The following is a 27,667-nucleotide window of genomic DNA, read 5'->3' on the forward strand; positions in this document are numbered from 1 at the left end:
CGGCTGCTACCCTGCTACTATCATTACGCATTGTTCAAACCATCAAATCGGGTCAGTATTAAGTATTGGTACTACTACGTGCTAGTGGCCGACTTGGTACTTACGTGAAGGTGCTGGAAAGATTTTTTTTGGGTACACAAACCAAAGGAACAGAACTCTTTTTTTTTTAGGGGGAGGAACAGAACTTTAGAAGAAAGAATCAAATCAACCAGGTGCTGACGTACTTCTAAAAAAAATACAGGAGAGGGCCACGCCCTGGAGGAGGTGGACGGGGGTTTGTCAATCGAAGCGTGGCTCCGCCTCGTCGCCCAGAGCCGCCTCCTGTTGCTGGCCGTCTCTCCAACGGCTGCCCGTCTCCGTTGCGGTCGCGCTCGACTACTCCGAGCTGTGGTCGCCTCCGCTTGTAAACCGGCCTTTGTCGTCTCCACCTTCAGCCGTTTCCAAAGCGCTCCCGATGCAGAGTACCAGCGGCCAGGAAATTAAGTCGGACTCGTGGCTCAAAAGAAAGGGAGTACCTACAACTCATTTAGATGAAACGTAATTTGGTCTCGTTCATCTGGAAAACAAGAACGGATACAACCCACGTCAGCACACACGTATTTTATAGCACCACATTCAATGGCTATAAAAGATGAATGCGACCAAATTAAATTTCATCTAGATGAGTTCTAGCAAAACTGCAAAAGAAAAGGAAAAAGGGGTTACTAGCCCACGTGAGATACATTAGAAGAAATATTCCTTGATTGATTGGACGTTTGAGCCCAAACTCAGAAGCAGGCTAATCTGATTCTACTGCTAGTCCTAGTACAGTTCAGATTTGTTATTTCTTCTACGATTAAAAGCCGGCACCTCCGAGATTAATTGGAAGAGGTTAAGTGCTACTATCGGATCATCATCATTAGAAGATTAAAAAAGGAAAATTGCAGCACGGCGCGCCGAGGCTGCAGGCATTTTGGGCGCTCCACTCACGAGGCTGGGGTTTGTATGCTATTGTCAAAGAACAGTGTGTGCACACGCTGGTACTTCAATCAGTCCTCCATGTGAGATTAGAAAAAAGAACAGGAGAAGGTCACGTGGAGACATCAGGCTACAGCCATGGTCTCCGCTCCGAACCGTCGACGTTTCCAGCAACATCGACGTCGCGGCCCTCTACTACTTCTAGTCGCCGTCTCTCCACGCCCCTGCGCGTCGTTGCCTGTTCCAAACCGCAGCTGCGCCCGAGCCGCTGCGGACGCGACCCGCTGCAGGCTCCACCGCGCTGGCTCACCACCACATGCGTCTGCTGGCTCGCTGCCACCACGCCACGAGCCCGCTATGTTGTGGCCGATGTCAAACCGTCACACAGCTGAGCCGTCGTAGGCCTACCTCGTTTTTCGACCCGCCGGATTCAGTCACCGCGGTTCTGCCCACCGGCCTCCGTCGTTGCTTCCGCGGCTTTGCCCGAGCCATTTTTTCACTGCCAGGGACTCGCCTCATCGACCTGCCACTGCATTGCTGGCTTTATTCCGTTCTGTCGAGACGGTCTGTTGAGAAGAGAAAAGTTGGTTCAATCCAATCATAGCACAGTACGCCTACATTGTACAGCCACTGCAAGCCGGAATCGATCCAGCTACTTGTGTGCTTGGCTGCTTGCTAGCTAAGTAGCTAGCTAGCTTTGTAGATCAACTCCGGTTCTGAAGAAATACAAAAAAAGGACGGGTGATAAACAGCCAAAGGTGGAGTCACTTTGACTCATCACAAAGGACCGGAAGATGCTTCATATTTTCTGAGCCAAGCTCTGAAGCTATATGGATCAAGAGAGAATTCAGCGACAGTACTGAATATTCGCAGCTGCTACATGCAGATCGTCTGTTGTTCGAGACAGATTAGATGATGTCCATCTAAAGTTTATTTTAAACACATATTGTTTTTATCAAAGAACAATTACTTGGTCTATGATATTTTTTCGCAGGATCATTATTTCTTAAAAATGGTGTTGCAAAAGAGGCGTGAGCAAATATTATTTTTGCACTAGCGCTCATCCTGCGCAGGTTGCCGCCCCCGGTACATCAACACGCGCGATTGACTTATTGTCCGCCCCCGCGGCCGATTCTCCCGTCCGCGCCGGCTTAAAACGCCACAGGCGACTCGCCCGTTCGCTCTCGCGGCCGGTTCACGTGTCCACGCCGGCTTACAAAGCCATGGCCGACTCCTCCGTATGCTACCGTGGCCGGCTCAACTGTGATTGATTTCAGCTTCGCCGTGGTAATCATCAACTCCGCGGTAGATAACTACTGGCCTGATGTATCAGGTGAAACCATCCAATATATTTTTATATTACATATTGCTTTCTTTAAAAGAGCAATTATGCTGGCTTGCAAGTTCTCTAATGCAGGGCAAGTTATCTACTGCAAAAGGGACTATTGTATCATTAAACTGTTGAATGGCTCACACCGATTTATATTGCGGTCAAATAGGAAGAATCTCAAGCCAACTCTTTGAGTCGTCTTAAGACTCGGGGGCTACGATGACATGGTTCAGTAAATGTTGCCGGTGTAAAGGCCGTCAGAAAATTTCCGGCTCAAAATGAATAATTCTGGTTTACAATCTGGTTCAAGGGAAATCTGTCTCCCACAAAGCTCTGAAGCTTTCAATATCCGGCTCAACGCCTGGTTCAAGACGAATTCATTACTCACAAGTTTGAGTTCTCAGAAAAATTAAAGGGACCAAAGAGAATCTGTTGCAAAGCACAACTCAAACATAGGTACCCTGCTTCAAAAGACCATTGGGGGCTGATTGTATTTGAATCTAGCTTAACCCCTTTTGGTTCCGACTTTGATCGTATTCGAATCAGAGTCGTTAAAAAAGTCTCAAGGTCATTTGGGGGCTTCCTGTTCAAACATAGGTCATATTCGAACCAAAGAGAACATAGCTGTCGGTACCCTCTTGATCGGCGCAATGCCAAACCCACTAGGGGGCTTCTTGATCGTATTCGAATCATAGCTTAACCCCTTTTGGGTCCGACTTTGATCGTATTCAAATCAGAGTCATTAAAAAAAACTCTCAAGGTCATTTGGGGGCTTCCTGTTCAAATATAGGTCTTATTCGAATCAAAGAGAACATAGCTGTCGGTACCCTCTCGATCAGCGCAACGCCAAAACCACTAGGGGGCTTCATGATCGTATTCGAATCCTAGCTTAACCCCTTTTGGTCCGGTTTACTGATCGTATTCGAATCAGAAGCCTCATTTTTTCTTTGTTTGGCTTAAGTTTTTTTGAAAACAATCTTTGGTTTTGTCTTGAGACCTTTTTGTTCATATCCGAAGCATATATGTGGTTTCGATTAACCCGACTTGACTTTGGATGATAAGTCGCTATATATGACAATCATAAACATTTGGAAGTTTTGGCTTCTAAAGATTGGGTTATCACCCTTACTGCACAAGTATCCTAAACCGGCAGTACGATTCAATATCATAGGAACCGTTTTCCAAATCGGATTATATTATTCAAATCTTTAATAGCCAACATGGCTGGATTTTTATTATGGTTATCAATATCCAATATTATGATGGAGATCTTAGCTTACGACCCGACACTTGGGGGCTACATTATTCAAATTAAGATTACATCAAATATGCAAGTCCCATGTCACCGCGAGCATGCACCATGGCACTTGGGGGCTAATGTAAAGTCATTTTTGATCAACTTATTGAAGACCCGACTCATCCCATTGTAATGAGCCGGCCCTTGGGGGCTACACGTTGCTGCTCAAGTTTACATGATCATATTTACAAAGTCCCTGCTCATTATTGCATAATGACCCGGCCCTTGGGGGCTACACTGGTTGAAATTTTTATGAGCATAAGGCAATTACAAGTCCCAGGTTGCTGCAAGCATGACAACCCGGCACTTGGGGGCTACAGGTGATATGCATATAAGGGAGGAGTAACTTCAAATTCTCAGTTTTGAGAAAATCAGGTATTATATTATTATCGGAGAAATCTGCAAAGTTTATGACCCGACATCATCATAAGATTAACCCGGCATCAGCAACAATTACATGACCCGGCATCATTTGTTTATAACCCGACAATTTTGGCAATCATAAATCGGCAAATTCTACATCTTCAAGCCGGCTAAATATCAGTTGAATATTTGAAGAACAATATTTTTGTCAAGTCAGAGCATTGAAGACCGACTCAAATGGATTCTTTATTTACAATATTTCTTCTATAAGCAAGTTGATTATGAAGCCGACCTATTGACCCAGATTTTCGAGAAGGAGGAAATGACAAGGACTTAAGGATGATCAGGTGCCGCCTTACAAGAATATTTAACCCGGATCACAACCTGTCAAATTTGCTCGTGTGCTTATATTGCAGATCAGTTTAACATGGATAAATCCAAATTAAACTGGGGGCTAATGTCGGGGATATACCCCGCGGTATGACCCAGCCGGACTTGGCATTTCATTGGTAACCCGCTAGAGGATTGGCGACTCACGTGTCTGACGGTTCACTAGTGTAACGACTCACGAGCCTGAAGACTCATTGGTCACCCGACGAGTGTTTCAGATGGATGACCCAAGGCCCAGAAGGCCGGCTCATGTTATGATGGGCCGAATTAAGAGGAAAGACATAAGGAATATTCTCCTACAAAGGAATCAAGACTAGGACTCCACTTGTAATAGAGTAATCCTAATCCTACTAGGGCTAGTCATGTAACCCGCCCCTTCAACATATATAAGGAGGGGCAGGGCACCCCAAGAGGGACAAGAAACAATCTCTGGGGCTAGACACAAAGGGGGAGCCGGTTTATGCGACGACTCTCTCATGAGCATAATGAGATCTAGCCACAAATAGCATGTAGGGCTATTACCGGACGATGTTTCCCGGGGTCTGAAGCTGTCTAAATCCTTGTCTTGTGTTACGTCTCTCGATTCCGCTCAACCCCTCTCAAGCTACTACAAAGATGCATTGGCCTCACGACTAAGTCCTCACACTAGGATATCTACCGTGACAATCCACAACATGTAGGGTCTGCACGCTTAAAGTTCTGTGACAATCGGTATTATGAGTTTATGTGATTTGATGTACCGAAGGTAGTTCAGAGTCCCGGATATGATCACGGACATGACGAGGAGTCTCGAAATGGTCGAGACATAAAGATTGATATATTGGACGACTATATTCGGATACCGGAAGTGTTCCGGGTGATTTCGGAGAAAACCGGAGTGCCGAAGGGTTACCTAAACCCCCCAGGAGAAGTAATGGGCCACATGGGCCTTAGTGGAGAGAGAGAGAGAGTGCCAGCCAGGGCAGGCCGCGCGCCCCCTCCCCCTCTGGTCCGAATTGGACTAGGGAAGGGGGGGAGGCGGCCCCCCTTTCCTTCTCCCTCTCCTCCTTCCTTTCCCCCTCCTAGTAGGAGTAGGAAAGGGGAGTCCTACTCCTACTAGCAGGAGGACTCATCCTCCTGGCGTGCCCTGCAAGGGTCGGCCGGCCTCTCCCCTTGCTCCTTTATATACGGGGGCAGGGGCACCCTAGAACACACAAGTTGATCATTGATCTTTCTTAGCCGTGTGCGGTGCCCCCCACCACCATAATCCACCTCGGTCATTTTGTAGCGGTGCTTAGGCGAAGCCCTGCGTCGGTAGCTTCATCAACACCGTCACCACGCCGCCGTGCTGACGAAGCTCTTCCCCGAAGCTCTACTAGATCGTGAGTTCGCGAGATGTCACCGAGCTGAACGTGTGCTGAATGCGGAGGTGCCGTACGTTCGTACTAAGGATTGGTCGATCGTGAAGACGTACGACTACATCAACCGCATTGTCATAACGCTCCCGCTTACGGTCTATGAGGGTATGTAGACAACACTCTCCCCTCTCGTTGCTATGCATCACCATGATCTTGCGTGTGCGTACGAAAATTTTGAAATTACTACGTTCCCCAACAGTGGCATGCGAGCCAGGTTTATGCATAGATGTTCTATGCACGAGTAGAACACAAAGGAGTTGTGGGCGTAGGTATATACATATTGCTTGCCATCACTAGTTGATTCTTGATTCAGCGGCATTGTTGGATGAAGCGGCCCAAACCGACATTGCGTGCATGCTTACGCGAGACTGGTTCTACCGACGTACTTCGCACACAGGTGGCTAGTGGGTGTCTGTTTCTCCAGCTTTAGTTGAATCAGATTCAATGAACATGGTTCTTTCTGAAGATCAAAAAGCAATCACTATACCTTGTTGTGGTTTTTGATGCGTAGGTAAGAACGGTTCTTGCTCAGCCTGTAGCAGCCACGTAAAACTTACAACAACAACAAAGTAGAGGACATCTAACTTGTTTTTGCAGGGCATGTTGCGATGTGATATGATCAAGACGTGATGAGATATAAATTGTTGTATGAGATGATCATGTTTTGTTTAAGTTATCGGCAAATGGAGGGAGCCTTATGGTTGTCTCTTTGTTGCATAAGATGCAAGCGCCATATAATTGCTTTACTTTATCGCTATGCGATAGCAATAGTTGGTGAGACGACCATGTGACGACACGTTGATAGAGATCAAGATGATGGAGATCATGGTGTCATGCCAGTGAAGATAGATATCATGACGGTACTTTGGAGATGGAGATCAAAGGCGCAAGATGATCATGGCCATATCATGTCACATATTTTGATTGCATGTGATGTTTATCCTTTATGCATCTTATTCTGCTTGATTGACGGTAGCATTATAAGATGATCTCTCACTAAATTTAAAGGTACAAGTGTTCTCCCTAAGTATGCACCATTGACAAAGTTCGTCGTGCCGAGACACCACGTGATGATCGGGTATGATAAGATCTACGTTCACATACAACGGGTGCAAGCCGGTTTTGCACACGCAGAAATACTCGGGTTAAACTTGACGAGCCTAGCATATGAAGATATGGCCTCGGAACACTGAGACCGAAAGGTCGAGCGTGAATCATATAGTAGATAATGATCAACATAGTGATGTTCACCATTGAAAACTACTCCATTTCACGTGATGATCGGTCATGGTTTAGTTGATTTGGATCATGTGATCACTTAGATGATTAGAGGGATGTCTATCTAAGTGGGAATTCTTAAATATGATTAATTGAACTTTAATTTATCATGAACTTAGTCCTGATAGTATTTGCATAACTATGTTGTAGATCAATAGCTCGCAACGTAGCTCCCGTTTATTTTGATATGTTCCTAAAGAAAAACTAAACGATGTTAGTAGAAATGATGCGGATTGGATCCGTGATCTGAGGATTATCCTCATTGCTGCACAGAAGAATTATGTCCTTGATGCACCGCTAGGTGACAGACTGATTGCAGGAGCAGATGCAAACGTTATGAACGTTTGGCAAGCTCGATATGATGACTAATTGATAGTTTAGTGCACCATGCTTTACGGCTTAGAATCGGGGCTTCAAAGATGTTTTGAACGCCATGGGGCATATGAGATGTTCCAAGAGTTGAAATTAGTATTTCAGACTCATGGCCATGTCGAAAGGCATGAGACCTTTGACAAGCACTTTGCCTACAATATGGAGGAGAATAGCTCAACGAGTGAGCATGTGCTTAGAATGTCTCAATACTACAATCAGTTGAATCAAGTGGGAGTTAATCTTCCCGATAAGATAGTGATTGACAGAGTTCTCCAGTCACTATCACCAAGTTACTAGAACTTCGTGATGAACTATAATATGCAAGGGATAATGGAAACGATTCCCAAAGCTCTTCGCGATGCTGAAATCGGTGAAGGCAGAAATCAAGAAAAAGCATCAAGTGTTGATGGTTGATGATACGTCCATTTTGCATCATGCTTTTATATCGATATTTATTGCATTATGAGTTGTTATTTCACTTTATGTCAGAATACTTATGGCTATTCTCTCTTATTTTACAAGGTTTACATAAGGAGGGAGAATGTCGGCAGCTGGAATTCTGGGCTGGAAAAGGAGCAACTATTAGAGACCTATTCTGCGCAACTCCAAAAGTCGTGAAACTCCACAGAACTTCTTAAAATAAATAAAGAAAAATCCTCGCCAAAGATGAAGGCCAGGGGGCCCACACCCTGCTCACGAGGGTGGGGGGCGCCCCCCTACCTCGTGGGCCCCCTGGTGGCTCTCCGACGTCCATCTTCTCCTATATGAGGTCTTTCGATGAGAAAAAATAAGAAGGAACTTTTTGGGACGAGACTCCGCCGCCACGAGGCGGAACCTTGGCGGATCCAATCTAGAGCTCCAGCAGAGCTGTTCTGCCGGGGAAACTTCCCTTCGGGAGGGGGAAATCATCACCATCGTCATCACCAACGCTCCTCTCATCGGGAGAGGGCAATCTCCATCAACATCTTCACCAGCACCATCTCATCTCCAAACCCTAGTTCATCTCTTGTATCCAATTCTTGTCTCAAAGTCCGGGATTGGTGCTAGTAGGTTGCTAGTAGTGTTGATTACTCGTTGTAGTTGATGCTAGTTGGTTTATTTGGTGGAAGATCATATGTTCAGATCCTATATGCATATTATTACCCCTCTGATTATGAACATGAATATGCTTTGTGAGTAATTACATTCGTTCCTGAGGACAAGGGAGAAGTCTCGCTATTAGTAGTCATGTGAATTTGGTATTCGTTTGATATTTTGATAAGATGTATGTTGTCTAGCCTCTAGTGGTGTTATGTGAACGTCGACTACATAACACTTCACCATTATTTGGGCCTAGAGGAAGGCATTGGGAAGTAATAAGTAGATGATGGGTTGCTAGAGTGATAGAAGCTTAAACACTAGTTTATGCGTTGCTTCGTAAGGGGCTGATTTGGATCCACATGTTTCATGCTATGGTTAGGTTTACCTTAATACTTTTGTTGTAGTTGCGGATGCTTGCAATAGAGGTTAATCATAAGTGGGATGCTTGTTCAAGTAAGAACATCACCCAAGCACCGGTCCACCCACATATCAAATTATCAAAGTATCAAAGAACATGATGAAAACTAGCTTGACGATATTCCCATGTGTCCTCGGGAGCGCTTTTCCTATTATAAGAGTTTGTTCCGGCTTGTCCTTTGCTACAAAAGGATTGGGCCACCTTGATGCACTTTATTTACTTTTGTTACTAGTTGCTCGTTACAATTTATCCTATCACAAAACTATCTATTACCACTTATTTCAGTACTTGCAGAGAATACCTTGCTGAAAACCGCTTATCATTTCCTTCTGCTCCTCGTTGGGTTCGACACTCTTACTTATCAAAAGGACTACGATAGATCCCCTATACTTGTGGGTCATCAAGACTCTTTTCTGGCGCCGTTGCCGGGGAGTGTAGCGCCTTTGGTAGGTGGAATTTGGTAAGGAAAAATTTATATAGTGTGCTGAAATTTACTGTCACTTGTTACTATGGAAAGTAATTCTCTAAGGGGCTTGTTCGGGGTATCTTCACCCCGTCCAGCAGAGCAAAGAGTTGCTCCTCAACCTACTGAACCTATTGAAAATGAAATTCCTTTTGAATTTCCTTCGAGTATGATGGAAAGACTGCTAGCTAACCCTTTTACAAGAGATGGAACAAAGCATCCTGATGAGCACTTAATATATGTGGATGAAGTTTGTGGATTATTTAAGCTTGCAGGTATACCCGATGATGTTGCTAAGAAGAAGGTCTTCCCTTTATATTTGAAGGGAGACACATTGATATGGTATAGGCTATGTGATGATATGAGATCATGGGACTATAAAAGATTGAAGCTGGAATTTCATCGAAAGTATTACCCTATGCATCTTATTCATCGTGATTGCAATTATATATATAATTTCTGGCCTCGCGAAGGAGAAAGCATCGCTCAAGCTTGGGGGAGGCTTAAATCAATGTTATATTCATGCCCCAATCACGAGCTCTCAAGAGAAATGATTATTCAAAATTTATATGCTCGGCTTTCTGATAACAATCACACCATGCTCGATACTTCTTGTGTTGGCTCTTTTATGATGAAGACTATTGAATTCAGATGGAATTTATTGGATAGAATTAAACGCAACTCTGAAGATTGGGACCTCGACGAAGGTAAGGAGTCAGGTATGACACCTAAGTTTGATTGTGTTAAATCTTTTATGGATACCGATATTTTCCGTAAGTTTAGCACTAAATATGGACTTGACTCTGAGATAGTAGCTTCTTTCTGTGAATATTTTGCTACTTATGTTGATCTCCCTAAGGAAAAGTGGTTTAAATATCATCCTCCCAGAGAATTAAAAGTAGCTGCACCTATTAAAGTTGAAGAAAAGACTGTCACTTATAATGATCCTATTGTTCCTACTTCTTATGTTGAGAAACCACCTTTCCCTGTTAGAATAAAGGATCATGCTAAAGCTTCAACTGTTTTTCGTAAAAGCAACATTAGAACTTATACACCTCCTGAGCAAGTTAAAGTAGAACCTAATGTTGCTATTGTTAAAGATCTCTTGTCTAATAATATTGATGGGCATGTTATTCAGTTCGAAGGTGAAACTGCTAGAATTGCTAAACCTTGTGATAAAGATAAACATAGACCTGTGGTAGGCGTGCCTGTTATTTCTGTTAAAATAGGAGATCATTGTTATCATGGCTTATGTGATATGGGTGCTAGTACTAGTGTAATACCTATTGACTTATACGAAGAAATTAAGAATGAAATTGCACCTGCTGAGTTAGAAGATATTGATGTCACAATTAAACTTGCCAATAGAGATACTATTTCACCAATTGGAATTGTTAGAGATGTTGAAGTCTTGTGTGGGAAAACTAAATATCCTGCTGATTTTCTTGTTCTTGGTTCCCCACAAGATAGCTTTTGTCCCATTATATTTGGTAGACCCTTCTTAAATACTGTCAATGCTACCATAGATTGCAAAAAGAATGTTGTTACTATTGGCTTGGATGATATGGTTCATGAGTTTAATTTCTCTAAATTTAGTAAACAACATCGTGAGGAAGAATTACCTAGTAAGGATGAAATTATTGGTCTTGCTTCTATTGCCGTGCCTCCTAGTGATCCTTTAGAACACTATTTGCTAGACCATGAAAATGATATGTTCATGAATGAAAAAGGGAAATAGATGAAGTATTCTTTAAATAGGAACCTATTCTGCAACACAATTTGCCTGTTGAAAATTTAGGGATCCACCTCCACCCAAGGGTGATCCCGTGTTTGAGCTTAAACTGTTGCCTGATAATCTTAAATATGCTTATCTTGATGAAAAGAAGATATATCCTATTATTATTAGTGCTAACCTTTCAGAGCATGAAGAAGAAAGATTATTGAAAACTCTGAAGAAGCATCGTGCTGCTATTGGATATACTCTTGATGATCTTAAGGGCATTAGTCCCACTCTATGTCAACATAAAATAAATTTGGAAGCAAATGCCAAACCAGTTCGTGATCCTCAATGACGTCTGAATCCTAAAATGAAAGAAGTGGTAAGAAAAGAAATACTAGAGCTTCTGGAGGCAGGTATAATCTATCCCGTTGCTGATAGTGAGTGGGTAAGTCCTGTCCATTGTGTCCCTAAGAAGGGAGGTATTACTGTTGTTCCTAATGATAAAGATGAATTGATTCCACAAAGAATTATCACAGGTTATAGGATGGTAATTGATTTCCACAAATTAAATAAAGCTACTAAGAAAGATCATTACCCCTTACCTTTTATTGATCAAATGCTAGAAAGATTATGCAAACATACACACTATTGCTTTCCAGATGGTTATTCTGGTTTCTCTCAAATACCTGTGTCGGCTAGAGATCAATCAAAGACTACTTTTACATGCCCTTTTGATACTTTTGCTTATAGACGTATGCCTTTTGGTTTATGTAATGCACCTGCTACCTTTCAAAGATGCATGATGGCTATATTCTCTGACTTTTGTGAAAAGATTTGTGAGGTTTTCATGGACGACTTTTCCGTCTATGGTTCCTCTTTTAATGATTGCTTGAGCAATCTTGATCGAGTTTTGCAGAGATGTGAAGAAACTAATCTTGTTCTGAATTGGGAAAAGTGCCACTTTATGGTTAATGAAGGTATTATCTTGGGGCACAAAGTTTCTGAAAGAGGTATTGAAGTTGATAAAGCCAAGGTTGATGCTATTGAAAAGATGCCATGTCCCAAGGACATCAAAGGTATAAGAAGTTTCCTTGGTCACGCCGGATTTTACAAGAGGTTCATTAAGGACTTCTCAAAAATTTCTCGGCCTCTAACTAATTTATTGCAAAAAGATATACCATTTGTCTTTGATGATGATTGTGTAGAAGCATTTGAAATACTTAAGAAAGCATTAGTCTCTGCACCTGTTGTTCAGCCACCGGAACCTACCCTTTGAAATTATGTGTGATGCTAGTGATTATGCTGTAGGTGCTGTTCTAGGGCAAAGAGTTGATAAGAAACTAAATGTTATTCATTATGCTAGTAAGACTCTAGACAATGCTCAAAGAAATTATGCTACTACTGAAAAGGAGCTTTTAGCAGTTGTATTTGCTTGTGATAAATTCAGATCTTATATTGTTGATTCTAAAGTAACTACTTAAACTGATCATGCTGCTATTAAATATCTTATGGAAAAGAAAGATGCTAAACCTAGACTTATTAGATGGGTTCTCTTGCTACAAGAATTTGATTTGCATATTGTTGATAGAAAGGGAGCTGAGAACCCCGTTGCAGATAACTTGTCTAGGTTAGAAAATATTCTTGATGACCCACTATCTATTAATGATAACTTCCCTGATGAACAATTAAATGTTATAAGTACTTCTCGTAGTGCACCATGGTATGCTGATTATGCTAATTATATTGTTGCAATGTTTATACCACCTAGCTTCACATACCAGCAAAAGAAAAAGTTTTTCTATGATTTAAGATATTAGTTTTGGGATGACCCACATATTTATAAAGAAGGAGTAGATGGTGTTATTAGACGTTGTGTACTTGAGCATGAACAGGAACAGATCCTACGCAAGTGTCACTCCGAGTCTTATGGAGGACACCACGCTGGAGATAGAACTGCACATAAGGTATTGCAATCTGGTTTTTATTGGCCTACTCGGATGCCCGTAAGTTTGTCTTGTCTTGTGATGAATGTCAAAGAATTGGTAATATTAGTAGACGTCAAGAAATGCCTATGAATTATTCACTTGTTATTGAACCGTTTGATGTTTGGGGCTTTGATTATATGGGACCTTTTCCTGCCTCTAATGGATACACACATATTTTAGTTGCTGTTGATTACGTTACTAAGTGGGTAGAAGCTATTCCAACTAGTAGTGCTGATCATAACACTTCTATTAAAATGCTTAAGGAAGTTATTTTACCGAGGTTTGGAGTCCCTAGATATTTAATGACTGACGGTGGTTCACACTTTATTCATGGTGCTTTCCATAAAATGCTTGCTAAATATGGTGTTAATCATAGAATTGCATCTCCTTATCACCCACAGTCTAGTGGTCAAGTAGAGTTGAGCAATAGAGAGCTTAAATTAATTTTGCAAAAGACTGTTAATAGGTCTAGAAAGAATTGGTCTAAGAAACTTGATGATGCATTATGGGCTTATAGAACTGCATATAAAAATCCTATGGGTATGTCTCCGTATAAAATGGTTTATGGAAAAGCATGTCACTTACCTCTCGAACTAGAACATAAGGCGTATTGGGCTATTAAAGAGCTCAACTATGATTTTAAACTTGCCGGTGAGAAGAGGTTATTTGATATTAGCTCACTTGATGAATGGAGAACCCAAGCTTATTAAAATGCCAAGTTGTTTAAAGAAAAAGTTAAAAGATGGCATGACAAAAGGATACAAAAGCGTGAGTTTAATGTAGGTGATTATGTATTGCTATACAACTCTCGTTTAAGTTTTTTTTGTAGGCAAACTTCTCTCTAAATGGGAAGGCCCCTATGTTATCGAAGAGGTCTATCGTTCCGGTGCCATAGAAATCAACAACTTCGAGGGCACAAATCCGAAGGTGGTAAATGGTCAAAGAATTAAACATTATATCTCAGGTAATCCCATAAATGTTGAAACCAATATTATTGAAACTGTAACCCCGGAGGAATACATAAGAGACACTTTCCGGAACGTTTCAGACTCCGAAAAGGAATAGGTATGTGGTACGGTAAGTAAACTGACTCCAAAACAATTTTTAAAGCAATATTTCTCCGTTTTGGAATATTTAGAAAAATAGAAAAATAAGCAACAGTCCGGGAAGGACACGAGGGCCCCACGAGGGTGGTGGGCGTGCCCTACCCCTCTGGGCGCGCCCCCTACCTCGTGAGCACTTCGTGTGCCTTCCGGACTCCGTTTTCTTGCACGTTATGTATTTTGGTCGGTAAAAATTCATTATATAATCTCCCGGGGGTTTTGAATCCCATATCACGCAAATATCCTCTGTTTTCGTTTCGAGCTGTCCCGTTGCAGATTAAATCAACATGTCTTCCCAGGATTCGGAAGGAGAAAGCTATGTGGATGATTACTTAGCAAATCCAAAGGTCTATGGAGATGTGGAACACGATGGATGGACCACGAAGGAAGAAGAGGACTATGAACCCAAGGGGAAGGAGGAGACAAGCTCAAATGAAGATGAAGCACCATTACCTCAACCTGGGGACATGCACGTGGAGTTCACAAAGTCAAGTCTCCCTGATAGGGTAAAGAAACCCAAGTTCGAGTTTATCCCTTTTCGTCTCTTGCAGGAAAATAAGCAGGACCTATGCAAAAAGATATTAACCCTGGAGTGGGAGATTGATGATTTGAGGGACCAAAATGCCATCCTCAAGTGCAAATTAAGGGAGAAGCCTAAGCCATCAACTAAGCCAATATCACCACCACCTTCTTCACCGACAAAGGAGATATAATCACATGGGTATGGGCACTCCCCTTGGCAAATGCCAAGCTTGGGGGAGGTGCCCCGGTATCGTATCACAATCACAACTCCTATCTTTACCATTTTTCTTAGTTTGATCCTGTTAGTAGTATCTTGATCTAGTAGAATAAAGTTTATGGCATGATCTAGTTTTGAGTTTTGCTTTATGATCTTTCTTTGTAATCGAGTCCGTGAGCTATATATAATAAAGATTAGTGTTGAGTCAACGGCTTGATTATTTTGCCATGATCTTGGATGAATAAAAGAAAAGAGAAAAGAATAAAAAGAAGCAAAGAGTTCATAGTGATCTTATCAAGAGTTATGACTTCACATAGAAAGAGTATGATGATTAAAAGTTGTTGGGAGTTGGCAGACATAGCTTTGGTCATTGTTGCAATTAATAGGAAGTAATAAGGAAAGAGAGGTTTTCACATATAGATATATTATCATTGACATCTTTTATGATTGGGAGCACTCATTAAAATATGACATGCTAAAGAGTTGATGTTGGACAAGGAAGACAACGTAATGAGTTATGTTTTTCTTATATCTGAGATAAAGTATGTTGTCATGGATCCTCTAACTTGTTGAGCTTGCCTATCCCCCTCATGCTAGCCAAATTCTCAGCACAAGTAGAAATACTACTTGTGCTTCCAAACACCCTTAAACCAGTTTTGCCATGAGAGTCCACCATATCTACCTATGGATTGAGTAAGATCCTTTAAGTAAGTTGTCATCACTGCAAAGCAATAAAAATTGCTCTAAATATGTATGATTGATTGGTGTGGGAGAAATAAGCTTTATACGATCTTGTGATGTGAAAGTAATAAAAGCGACGGACTGCATAATAAAGGTTCATATCACAAGGGGCAATATAAAGTGACGTTCTTTCGCATTGAGATTTTATGCATCCAACCATAAAAGTGCATGGCAACCTCTGCTTCCCTCTGCGAAGGGCCTATCTTTTATTATTATCTTCTACCTTATGCAAGAGTCATGGTGATCTTCACCTTTTCTTTTTCATTTTATCCTTTGGCAAGCTCAGCATGTTGGAAAGAACATGATATATATATCTAATTGGATGTAGGGGAGCATGAACCATTATTGTTGACATTACCCTTGAGGTAAAAGGTTGTGGGGCACAACTATAAGCTCCTATCTTTCTCTGTGTCCGATTAAAACTCCGTAACCACAAGTATTGCGTGAGTGTTAGCAATTATGGAGGACTAAATGATAGTTGAGTATGTGGACTTGCTTTTTAGCTTTGACATAGACTCTTTCTGATGTTATGATAAATTGCAATTGCTTCAATGACTGAGATCATAGTTTGTTGGATCCCAATAAGGTTTATGATTTATACTCTTGCATTGTGAATAGATCATCACTTGAACATAAGTAATCATATGACAAAATCTATATATGTTGCTGTTATGAGAATAATCATGATGCCTTCATGTCCGTATTTTATTTTTTATCGACACCTCTACCTCTAAACATGAGGACATATTTATTGTTATCGGCTTTTCGCTTGAGGACAAGTGAAGTCTAAGCTTGGGGGAGTTGATACGTCCATTTTGCATCATGCTTTTATATCGATATTTATTGCATTATGGGCTGTTATTTCACTTTATGTCACAATACTTATGGCTATTCTTTCTTATTTTACAAGGTTTACATAAGGAGGGAGAATGCCGACAGCTGGAATTATGGGCTGGAAAAGGAGCAAATATTAGAGACCAATTCTGCGCAACTCCAGAAGTCCTGAAACTCCATGGATCGTCTTAAAATAAATAAAGAAAAATCCTCGCCATAGATGAAGGCCAGGGGGCCCACACCCTGATCACGAGGGTGGGGGGCGCGGCGCGCCCCCCTACCTCGTGGGCCCCCTAGTGGCTCTCCGATGTCCATCTTCTCCTATATGAGGTCTTTCGATGAGAAAAAAATAAGAAGGAACTTTTTGGGACGAGACTCCGCCGCCACGAGGCGGAACCTTGGCGGATCCAATCTAGAGCTCCGGCAGAGCTGTTCTGCCGGGGAAACTTCCTTCCGGGAGGGGGAAATCATCACCATCATCATCACCAACGCTCCTCTCATTGGGAGAGGGAAATCTCCATCAACATCTTCACCAGCACCATCTCATCTCCAAACCCTAGTTCATCTCTTGTATCAAATTCTTGTCTCAAAGTCCGGGATTGGTGCTAGTAGGTTGCTAGTAGTGTTGATTACTCCTTGTAGTTGATGCTAGTTGGTTTATTTGGTGGAAGATCATATGTTTAGATCCTATATGCATATTATTACCGCTCTGATTATGAACATGAATATGCTTTGTGAGTAATTACGTTCGTTCCTGAGGACAAGGGAGAAGTCTTGCTATTAGTAGTCATGTGAATTTGGTATTCGTTTGATATTTTGATAAGATGTATGTTGTCTAGCCTCTACTGGTGTTATGTGAACGTCGACTACATAACACTTCACCATTATTTGGGCCTAGAGGAAGGCATTGGGAAGTAATAAGTAGATGGGTTGCTAGAGTGACAGAAGCTTAAACCCTAGTTTATGCATTGCTTCGTAAGGGGCTGATTTGGATCCACATGTTTCATGCTATGGTTAGGTTTATCTTAATACTTTTGTTATAGTTGTGGATGCTTGCAATAGAGGTTAATCATAAGTGGGATGCTTGTTCAAGTAAGGACAGCACCCAAGCACCGGTCCACCCACATACCAAATTATCAAAGTATCGAACGCGAATCATATGAACGTGATGAAAACTAGCTTGACGATATTCCCATGTGTCCTTGGGAGCGCTTTTCCTATTATAAGAGTTTGTTTCGGCTTGTCCTTTGCTACAAAAGGATTGAGCCACCTTGCTGCACTTTATTTACTTTTGTTACTAGTTGCTCGTTACAATTTATCCTATCACAAAACTATCTGTTACCACTTATTTCAGTACTTGCAGAGAATACCTTGCTGAAAACCGCTTATCATTTCCTTCTGCTCCTCGTTGGGTTCGACACTCTTACTTATCGAAAGGACTACAATAGATCCCCTATACTTGTGGGTCATCGGTTGACAAGACCACTAGTTTCAAGTAAAAATTCAAGGGAAAGAAAGGGAACTTTAAGAAGAATGGCAAGCAAGTTGCCACTCCCATGAAGAAGCCCAAAGCTAGACCCAAGCGTGAAATTGAGTGCTTCTATTGCAAAGGAAATGGTCAATGGAAGTGGAACTTGCCTAGATATTTGGCGGATAAGAAGGATGACAAAGTGAACAAAGGTATATTTGATATACATGTTATTGATGTGTATTTTACTAGTGTTTATAGCAACCCCTTAGTATTTGATACTAGTTCAGTTGCTAAAGATTAGTAACTCGAAACAGGAGTTGCAGAATGAATAGAGACTAGTTAAGGGTGAAGTGACAATGTGTGTTGGAAGTGGTTCCAAGATTGATATGATCATCATCACACACTCCCTATACTTTCGGGATTAGTGTTGAACCTAAATAAATGTTATTTGGTGTTTGCATGTATATGATTTTATCATGTTTATGACAATACGGTTATTCATTTAAAGTCAGAGATTAATTATTGTTCTGTTTACATGAATAAAACCTTGAATGGTCATACGCCCAAGGTGAATGGTTTATTGAATCTCGATCGTAGTGATACATATATTCATAATATTGAAGCCAAAAGATGCAAAGTTAATAATGATAGTGCAACTTATTTGTGGCACTGCCGTTTAGGTCATATTGGTGTAAAGCGCATGAAGAAACTCCATGCTGATGGGATTTTGGAATCACTTGATTATGAATCATTTGATGCTTGCAAACCATGCCTCGTGGGCAAGATGACTAAAACTCCGTTCTCTGGAACAATGGAGCAAGCAACTGACTTATTGGAAATAATACATACTAATGTATGCAATTCGATGAGTGTTGAGGCTCACGGCGGGTATCGTTATTTTCTGGACTTCACATATGATTTGAGAAGATATGAGTATATCTACTTGATGAAACATAAGTCTGAAACATTTGAAAAGTTCAAAGAATTTCAGAGTGAAGTGGAAAATCATCGTAACAAGAAAATAAAGTTTCTATGATCTGATCGTGGAGGAGAATATTTGAGTTACGAGTTTGGTCTTCATTTGAAACAATGCAGAATAGTTTCACAACTCACGCCACCTGGAACACCACAACATAATGGTGTGTCTGAATGTCATAACCGTACTTTATTAGATATGATGCGATCTATGATGTCTCTTACCGATTTATCACTATCATGTTGGGGTTATGCATTAGAGACAGCTTCATTCACGTTAAATAGGGCACCATCTAAATCCGTTGAGATGACACCGTATGAACTATGGTTTGGCAAGAAACCAAAGCTGTCATTTCTTAAAGTTTGGGGTTGTGATGCTTATGTGAAAAAGTTTCAGCCAGATAAGCACAAACCTAAATCGGAAAAGTGCATCTTCATAGGATACCCAAAAGAAACTGTTGGGTACACCTTCTATCACAGACCCGAAAGGCAATATCTTTGTTGCTAAGAGTGGATCCTTTCTAGAGAAGAAGTTTCTCTCAAAAGAAGTGAGTGGGAGGAATGTAGAACTTGATGAGGTAATTGTACCTTCTCCCGAATTGGAAAGTAGTTCATCACAGAAATCAGTTCTAGTGACTCATACACCAATTAGTGAGGAAAATAATGATGATGATCATGTAACTTCAGATCAAGTTACTACCGAACCTCGTAGGTTAACCAGAGTGAGATCCACACTAGAGTAATACGATAATCCTATTCTGGAGGTCATGTTACTTGACCATGACGAACCTACGAACTATGAGGAAGCGATGATGAGCCCAGATTCCGTGAAATGGCTTGAGGCCATGAAATCTGAGATGAGATCCATGTATGAGAACAAAGTGTGGACTTTGGTTGACTTTCCCGATGATCGGCAAGCCATTGAGAATAAGTGGATCTTCAAGAGGAAGACAGACGCTGATAGTAGTATTACTATCTATAAATCTTGAATTGTCGCAAAATGTTTTCGACAAGATGAAGGTGTTGACTATGATGAGATTTTTTCACTCGTATCGATGCTTAAAAGTCTATCCGAATCATGTTAGCAGTTGCCGCATTTTATGAAATCTGGAAATGGATGTCATAACTGCATTCCTTAATGGATTTCCTAAAGAAGAGTTGTATATGATGCAACCAGAAGGTTTTGTCAATCCTAAAGGTACTAACAAATTGTGCAAGCTCCAGCGATCCATCTATGGAATAGTGCAAGCATCACGGAGTTAGAATGTACGCTTTGATAGTATGATCAAAGCATATAGTTTTATACAGACTTGTGGTGAAGCCTGTATTTACAAGAAAGTGAGTGGGAGCACTACAAATTTCTGATAAGTATATGTGAATGACATATTGTTGATAGGAAATAATGTAGAAATTTCTGGAAAGTATAAAGGAGTGTTTGAAAGGAGTTTTTCAAAGAAAGACCTTGGTGAAGCTACTTACATATTGAGCATCAAGATCTATATAGATAGATCAAGACGATTGATATATTTTCAACGAGTACATACCTTGACAAGATTTTGAAGTTGTTCAAAATGGAAAAGTCAAAGAAGGAGTTCTTTCCTGTGTTGCAAGGTGGCAAGTTGAGTAAAGACTCAAAACCCGACCACGGCAGAAAATAGAAAGAGAATGAAAAGTCATTCCCTATGCCTCAGTCATAGTTCTATAAAGTATGCTATGCTGTTTACCAATCCTATTGTATACCTTAGAATGATTCTGGCAAGGGAGTACAATAGTGATCTAGGAGTAGATCACTGGACATCGGTCAAAATTATCCTTAGAGGACTAAGGAAATATTTCTCGGTTATGGAGGTGATAAAAGAGTTTGTTGTAAAGAGTTACGTCGATGCAAGCTTTTGACACCGATCTAGAAGACTCTAAGTCTCGATCTAGATACATATTTAAAGTGGGAGCAATTAGCTAGAGTAGCTCTGAGCAAAGCATTGTAGACATAGAAAAAATGCAAAATACATACGGATCTGAATGTTGCAGACCCATAGACTAAACTTCTCTCACAAGCAAAAAAGATCACTCTTTGGGTGTTAATCACATAGCGATGTGAACTAGATTATTGACTCTAGTAAACCCTTTGGGTATTAGTCACATGGAGATGTGAACTAATCACATAAAGATGTGAACTAGATTATTGACTCTAGTGCAAGTGGGAGACAGAAGGAAATATGCCCTAGAGGCAAATAAAGTTATTATTTATTTCCTTAGATCATGATAAATGTTTATTATTCATGCTAGAATTGTATTAACCGTAAACTTAGTACATGTGTGAATACATAGACAAACAGAGTGTCACTAGTTTGCCTCTACTTGACTAGCTCGTTGAATCAATGATGGTTATGTTTCCTAACCATAGACATGAGTTTTCATTTGATTAACGGGATCACATCATTAGGAGAATGATGTGATTGACTTGACCCATTCCGTTAGCTTAGCACTTGATCGTTTTAGTTTACTGCTATTGCTTTCTTCATGACTTATACATGTTCCTATGACTATGAGATTATGCAACTCCCGATTACCGGAGGAACACTTTGTGTGCTACCAAACGTCACAACGTAACTCGGTGATTATAAAGGTTCTCTACAGGTGTCTCTGATGGTACTTGTTGAGTTGGCATAGATCGAGATTAGAATTTGTCACTCCGATTGTCGGAGAGGTATCTTTGGGCCCTCTCGGTAATGCACATCACTATAAGCCTTGCAAGCAATGCAACCAATGAGTTAGTTGCAGGATGATGCATTACGGAACGAGTAAAGAGACTTGCCGGTAATGAGATTGATCTAGGTATTGAGATACCGACGATGGAATCTCGGGCAAGTAACATACCGATGACAAAGGGAACAACGTATGTTGTTATGCGGTTTGACCGATAAAGATCTTCGTACAATATGTAGGAACCAATATGAGCATCCAGGTTCCTCTATTGGTTATTGACCGGAGACATGTCTCGGTCATGTCTACATAGTTCTCGAACCCATAGGGTCCGCACGCTTAAAGTTCTATGACGATCGATATTATGAGTTTATGTGATTCGATGCACCGAAGGTAGTTCGGAGTCCCAGATATGATCACGGACATGACGAGGAGTCTTGAAATGGTCGAGACATAAAGATTGATATATTGGACGACTATATTCGGGTACCGGAAGTGTTCCAGGTGATTTCAGAGAAAACCGGAGTGCCGGAGGGTTACTGGAACCCCCGGGAGATGTAATGGGCCACATGGGCCTTAGTGGAGAGAGAGAGGGCCGTCCAGGGCAGGCCGTGCACCCCCTCTGGTCCGAATTGGACTAGGGAAGGGGGGGGGGGAGGGCGCCCCCTTTCCTTCTCCCTCTCCTCCTTCCTTTCCCCCTCGTAGTAGGAGTAGGAAAGGGGAGTCCTACTCCTACTAGGAGGAGGACTCCTCCTCCTGGCGCACCTTGCAAGGGCTGGCCGGCCTTCCCTTGCTCCTTTATATATGGGGGCAGGGGGCACCCTAGAACACACAAGTTGATCATTGATCTTTCTTAGCCATGTGTGGTGCCCCCTCCACCATAATCCACCTCGGTCATATCGTAGCGGTGCTTAGGGGAAGCCCTGCGTCGGTAGCTTCATCAACACCGTCACCATGCCTTCGTGCTGACGAGGCTCTTCCCCGAAGCTCTACTGGATTGTGAATTCATGGGACGTCACCGAGCTGAATGTGTGCTGAACACGGAGGTGCCGTACATTCGGTACTGAGGATTGGTCGATCATGAAGACGTGCAACTACATTAACTGTGTTGTCATAACGCTTCCGCTTACGGTCTACGAGGGTACGTAGACAACACTCTCCCCTCTCGTTGCTATGCATCACCATGATCTTGCTTGTGCGTAGGAAAATTTTGAAATTACTATGTTCCCCAACAGCTCATGGCAGTGCCCGTCTGCAACAACGGGGCTGACGAGGTTGTCGGGGACGCCGACGTCTTGCAGGCGTGGAGGCGATGGAGCTCGAGGGGAGGCTTGGACGTGAAGGAGCAGGGCGCGGGGTCCTGTGCAGGCGCGCACAGGAGGAGCTCGAGAAGGGTGCCATGACGCTGATGTGCTCTGATGTGAGGAGGTAGAGGGCGGGGGTGCTACTGCTGTTGTCACCGATGGTGGCGAGCTCCGGCTCGAGGAGAAGGCCGAAGTGCTTGGGGACAGAAGGGAGGGCGCGCGAGGGTGGCTGCGATGGTTGGTTGGGTACGGAGAACAAGGTGAAGGTGGCGGCGGGATTTGGTGGGGATCTGGATTGGGAGGAGTTGGTGAATCGAGATGTGAGCGAGTTGTGCGCTGGTTGGTTTGGAGCGGATCCTGATGGGAGAAGGTGGGTGGCAGCGCAGCGATGGGACAGGAGGAGGATTTGATGGATGGATGGGACAGGGCTAAGGTTAGACTAGATTAGGATTAGGGGTCTTTATATAGGGAAAGGAAGGGGTATTTGGATCATCCGATCGGGAACGGGCGGTCGAGAATAAAAGGTTAGGAAGTCGAATTAAGAAAACATAGATGTTTTATAGATGTCAGGGGATGATCCGGACCCAACGGTAACGACTGCCCGGGTCGGGTTTGGGACAGCTTTCGGACGTGCGCGAGGGGTTTGAGTATTGTGTAAAGAGGGTTGGGCTGAGATGAGAGGGGAAGTAGTGCAGGCCGACAACTGTTTCCGGAGACCGAAAACGTCTGACGTTAGACTACCAGCAGTGCTGCTATAGTTATCCGTTGGGGCATCAAACGGACTCCGAATGCGATGAAACTTGGCAGGCGGCCTACCGACAACATAACAACACCGCATGCCAACTTTCAACCCATTCCGAGAACATTTTTCAGCCACTTATAAAATAATATTTCAGACGTGCCGTGGGCGCGTGCAAGTGTGTCTAGGCTCAGAACGGACAACAGAGAGAACTGGAGGAACCCAGACGGATGCAAGTTTTGAAAACATGATGATGCAATGCACATGATGACATGGCAAGATGCAACATGCAAGCAAAAGACATGGCAACGATGGCGAAAAACTGGAAGACACCTGGCGCATCGGACTCGGGGCGTCACATATATCCCGTGGTGTTTGCCAAAACTTTGATCGCCCTGGTGTTGTGTTGGGCGTGCAACATAGTTTCTTCACCATGGCTTTGCCTCATTGTTATGACCATTGTCCGGTTTGATTAGTGTTTGATGACCCACAAGTATAGGGGATCTATCGTAGTCCTTTCAATAAGTAAGAGTGTCGAACCCAACGAGGAGCAGAAGGAAATGATAAGAGGTTTTGAGCAAGGTATTCTCTGCAAGTACTGAAATAAGTGGTAACATATAGTTTTGTGATAAGATAAATTGTAACGAGCAACAAGTAACAAAAGTAAATAAAGTGCAGCAAGGTGGCCCAATCCTTTTTGTAGCAAAGGACAAGCCGGAACAAACTCTTATAATAGGAAAAGCGCTCCTGAGGACACATGGGAATATCGTCAAGCTAGTTTTCATCACGTTCATATGATTCGCGTTCGATACTTTGATAATTTGATATGTGGGTGGACCGGTGCTTGGGTGCTGTTCTTACTTGAACAAGCATCCCACTTATGATTAACCTCTATTGCAAGCATCCACAACTACAACAAAAGTATTAAGGTAAACCTAACCATAGCATGAAACATATGGATCCAAATCAGCCCCTTACGAAGCAACGCATAAACTAGGGTTTAAGATTCTGTCACTCTAGCAACCCATCATCTACTTATTACTTCCCAATGCCTTCCTCTAGGCCCAAAAAATGGTGAAGTGTTATGTAGTCGACGTTCACATAACACTGTTGGAAATATGCCCTAGAGGCAATAATAAAATGATTATTATATTTCCTTGTTCATGATAATTGTCTATTATTCATGCTATAATTGTATTATCCGGAAATCGTAATACATGTGTGAATACATAGACCACAATGTGTCCCTAGTGAGCCTCTAGTTGACTAGCTCATTGATCAATAGATAGTCATGGTTTCCTGGCTTTGGACATGGGGATGTCATTGATAACGGGATCACATCATTAGGAGAATGATGTGATGGACAAGACCCAAACCTAAGCATAGCACAAAGATCGTGTAGTTCGTTTGCTGTAGCTTTTCTGGATGTCAAGTATCATTTCCTTAGACAATGAGATTGTGAAACTCCCGGATACCGTAGGAGTGCCTTGGGTGTGCCAAACGTCACAACGTAACTGGGTGACTATAAAGGTACATTACAGGTATCTCCGAAAGTGTCTGTTGGGTTGGCATGAATCGAGACTGGGATTTGTCACTCCATATGGCAGAGAGGTATCTCTGGGCCCACTCGGTAATGCATCATCATAATGAGCTCAATGTGATCAAGTGGTTGATCACGGGATCATGCATTACGGTACGAGTAAAGTGACTTGCCGGTAACGAGACTGAACAAGGTATTGGGATACCGACGGTCGAGTCTCGGGCAAGTAACGTACCGATTGACAAAGGGAATTGAGTACGGGATTGATTAGGTCCTCGACATCGTGGTTCATCCGATGAGATCATCGAGGAGCATGTGGGAGCCAACATGGGTATCCAGATCCCGCTGTTGGTTATTGACCAGAGAGTCATCTCGGTCATGTCTGCTTGTCTCCCGAACCCGTAGGGTCTACACACTTAAGGTTCGGTGACGCTAGGGTTGTATAGATATGAGTATGCAGTAATCCGAAAGTTGTTCGGAGTCCCGGATGAGATCCTGGACGTCAGGAGGAGTTCCGGAATTGTCCGGAGGTGAAGAATTATATATATGAAGTGTAGTTTCGGCCATCGGGAAAGTTTCGGGGTCACCGGTATTGTACCGGGACCACCGGATGGGTCCCAGGGGTCCACCGGGTGGGGCCACCCATCCCGGAGGGCCCCATGGGCTGAAGTGTGGAGGGGAACCAGCCCATAGTGGGCTGGTGTGCCCCCCCATGGGCCCCCCATGCGCCTAGGGTTGGGAACCCTAGGGGAGGGGGCGCCTCCACTTGCCTTGGGGGGGGGGGTACTCCACCCCCTTGGCCGCCGCCCCCTAGGAGATCCCATCTCCTAGGGCCGGCGCACCCCCCTAGGGGGCCTATATAAAGGGGGGGGAGGGAGGGCAGCCGCACCTCAAGCCTTGGCGCCTCCCTCTCCCCTGCTACACCTCTCCCTCTCGCAGAAGCTCGGCGAAGCCCTGCTGCGATCACTGCTGCATCCACCACCACGCCGTCGTGCTGCTGGATCTTCATCAACCTCTCCTTCCCCCTTGCTGGATCAAGAAGGAGGAGATGTCATCCGCTCTGTACGTGTGTTGAACGTGGAGGTGCCGTCCGTTCGGCACTTGGTCATCGGTGATTTGGATCATGGCGAGTACGACTCCATCATCCCCGTTCTCTTGAACGCTTCCGCTCGCGATCTACAAGGGTATGTAGATGCACTCTCCTCTCATTGTAGTTGACTCTATAGATTGACCTTGGTGAAATGTAGGAATTTTTTTTGTTTTCTGCTATGATCCCCAACAGTGGTATCAGAGCTAGGTCTATGCGCAGTTACTATGCACGAGTAGAACACAAAGTAGTTGTGAGCGTCGATATTGTCAATTTGCTTGCTGTTACTAGTCTTATCTTGAGTCGGCGGCATCGTGGGATGAAGCGGCCCAGACCAATCTTACACGTACGCTTACGTGAGACCGGTTCCACCGATTGACATGCACTAGTTACATAAGGTGGCTGGCGGGTGTCTGTCTCTCCCACTTTAGTCGGATCGGATTCGATGAACAGGGTCCTTATGAAGGGTAAATAGAAATTGGCAATTCACGTTGTGGTTTTGGCGTAGGTAAGAAACGTTCTTGCTAGAAACCTATAGCATCCACGTAAAAACTTGCAACAACAATTAGAGGACGTCTAACTTGTTTTTGCAGCAAGTGTTTTGTGATGTGATATGGCCAAAGGTTGTCTTTATTTATTTATGACCTGCGTGTCGATGTTCTTGTAATAGATCGATCATGTTCTTGTAATAGGAATCACGACTTGCATGTCGATGAGTATGACAACCGGCAGGAGCCATATGAGTTGTCTTTATTTATTTATGACCTGCGTGTCAACATAAACGTCATGTAATTACTTTACTTTATTGCTAAAGCATTGGCCATAGTAGTAGAAGTAATAGATGATGAGACAACTTCAAGAAGACACGATGATGGAGATCATGATGATGGAGATCATGGTGTCATGCCGGTGACAAGATGATCATGGAGCCCCAAGATGGAGATCAAAGGAGCTATATGATATTGGCCATATCATGTCACTATTATTTGATTGCATGTGATGTTTATCATTTTTTTGCATCTTCTTTACTTAGAATGACGGTAGTAAATAAGATGACCCCTCATAATAATTTCAAGAAAGTGTTCCCGTAACTGTGCGCCGTTGCGATAGTTTGTTGTTTCGAAGCACCACGTGATGATCGGGTGTGATAGATTCCAACGTTCACATACAACGGGCGTAAGAAAGATTTACACATGCAATACACTTAGGTTGACTTGACGAGCCTAGCATGTACAGACATGGCCTCGGAATACAGAAGACCGAAAGGTCGAGCATGAGTCGTACAGAAGATACGATCAACATGAAGATGTTCACCGATGTTGACTAGTCCGTCTCATGTGATGATCGGACATGGCCTAGTCAACTCGGATCATGTTATACT

The sequence above is a fragment of the Triticum dicoccoides genome, chromosome 6A (genome assembly GCF_002162155.2).
Source record: "Triticum dicoccoides isolate Atlit2015 ecotype Zavitan chromosome 6A, WEW_v2.0, whole genome shotgun sequence".
Classification (NCBI taxonomy): Eukaryota; Viridiplantae; Streptophyta; class Magnoliopsida; order Poales; family Poaceae; genus Triticum; species Triticum dicoccoides.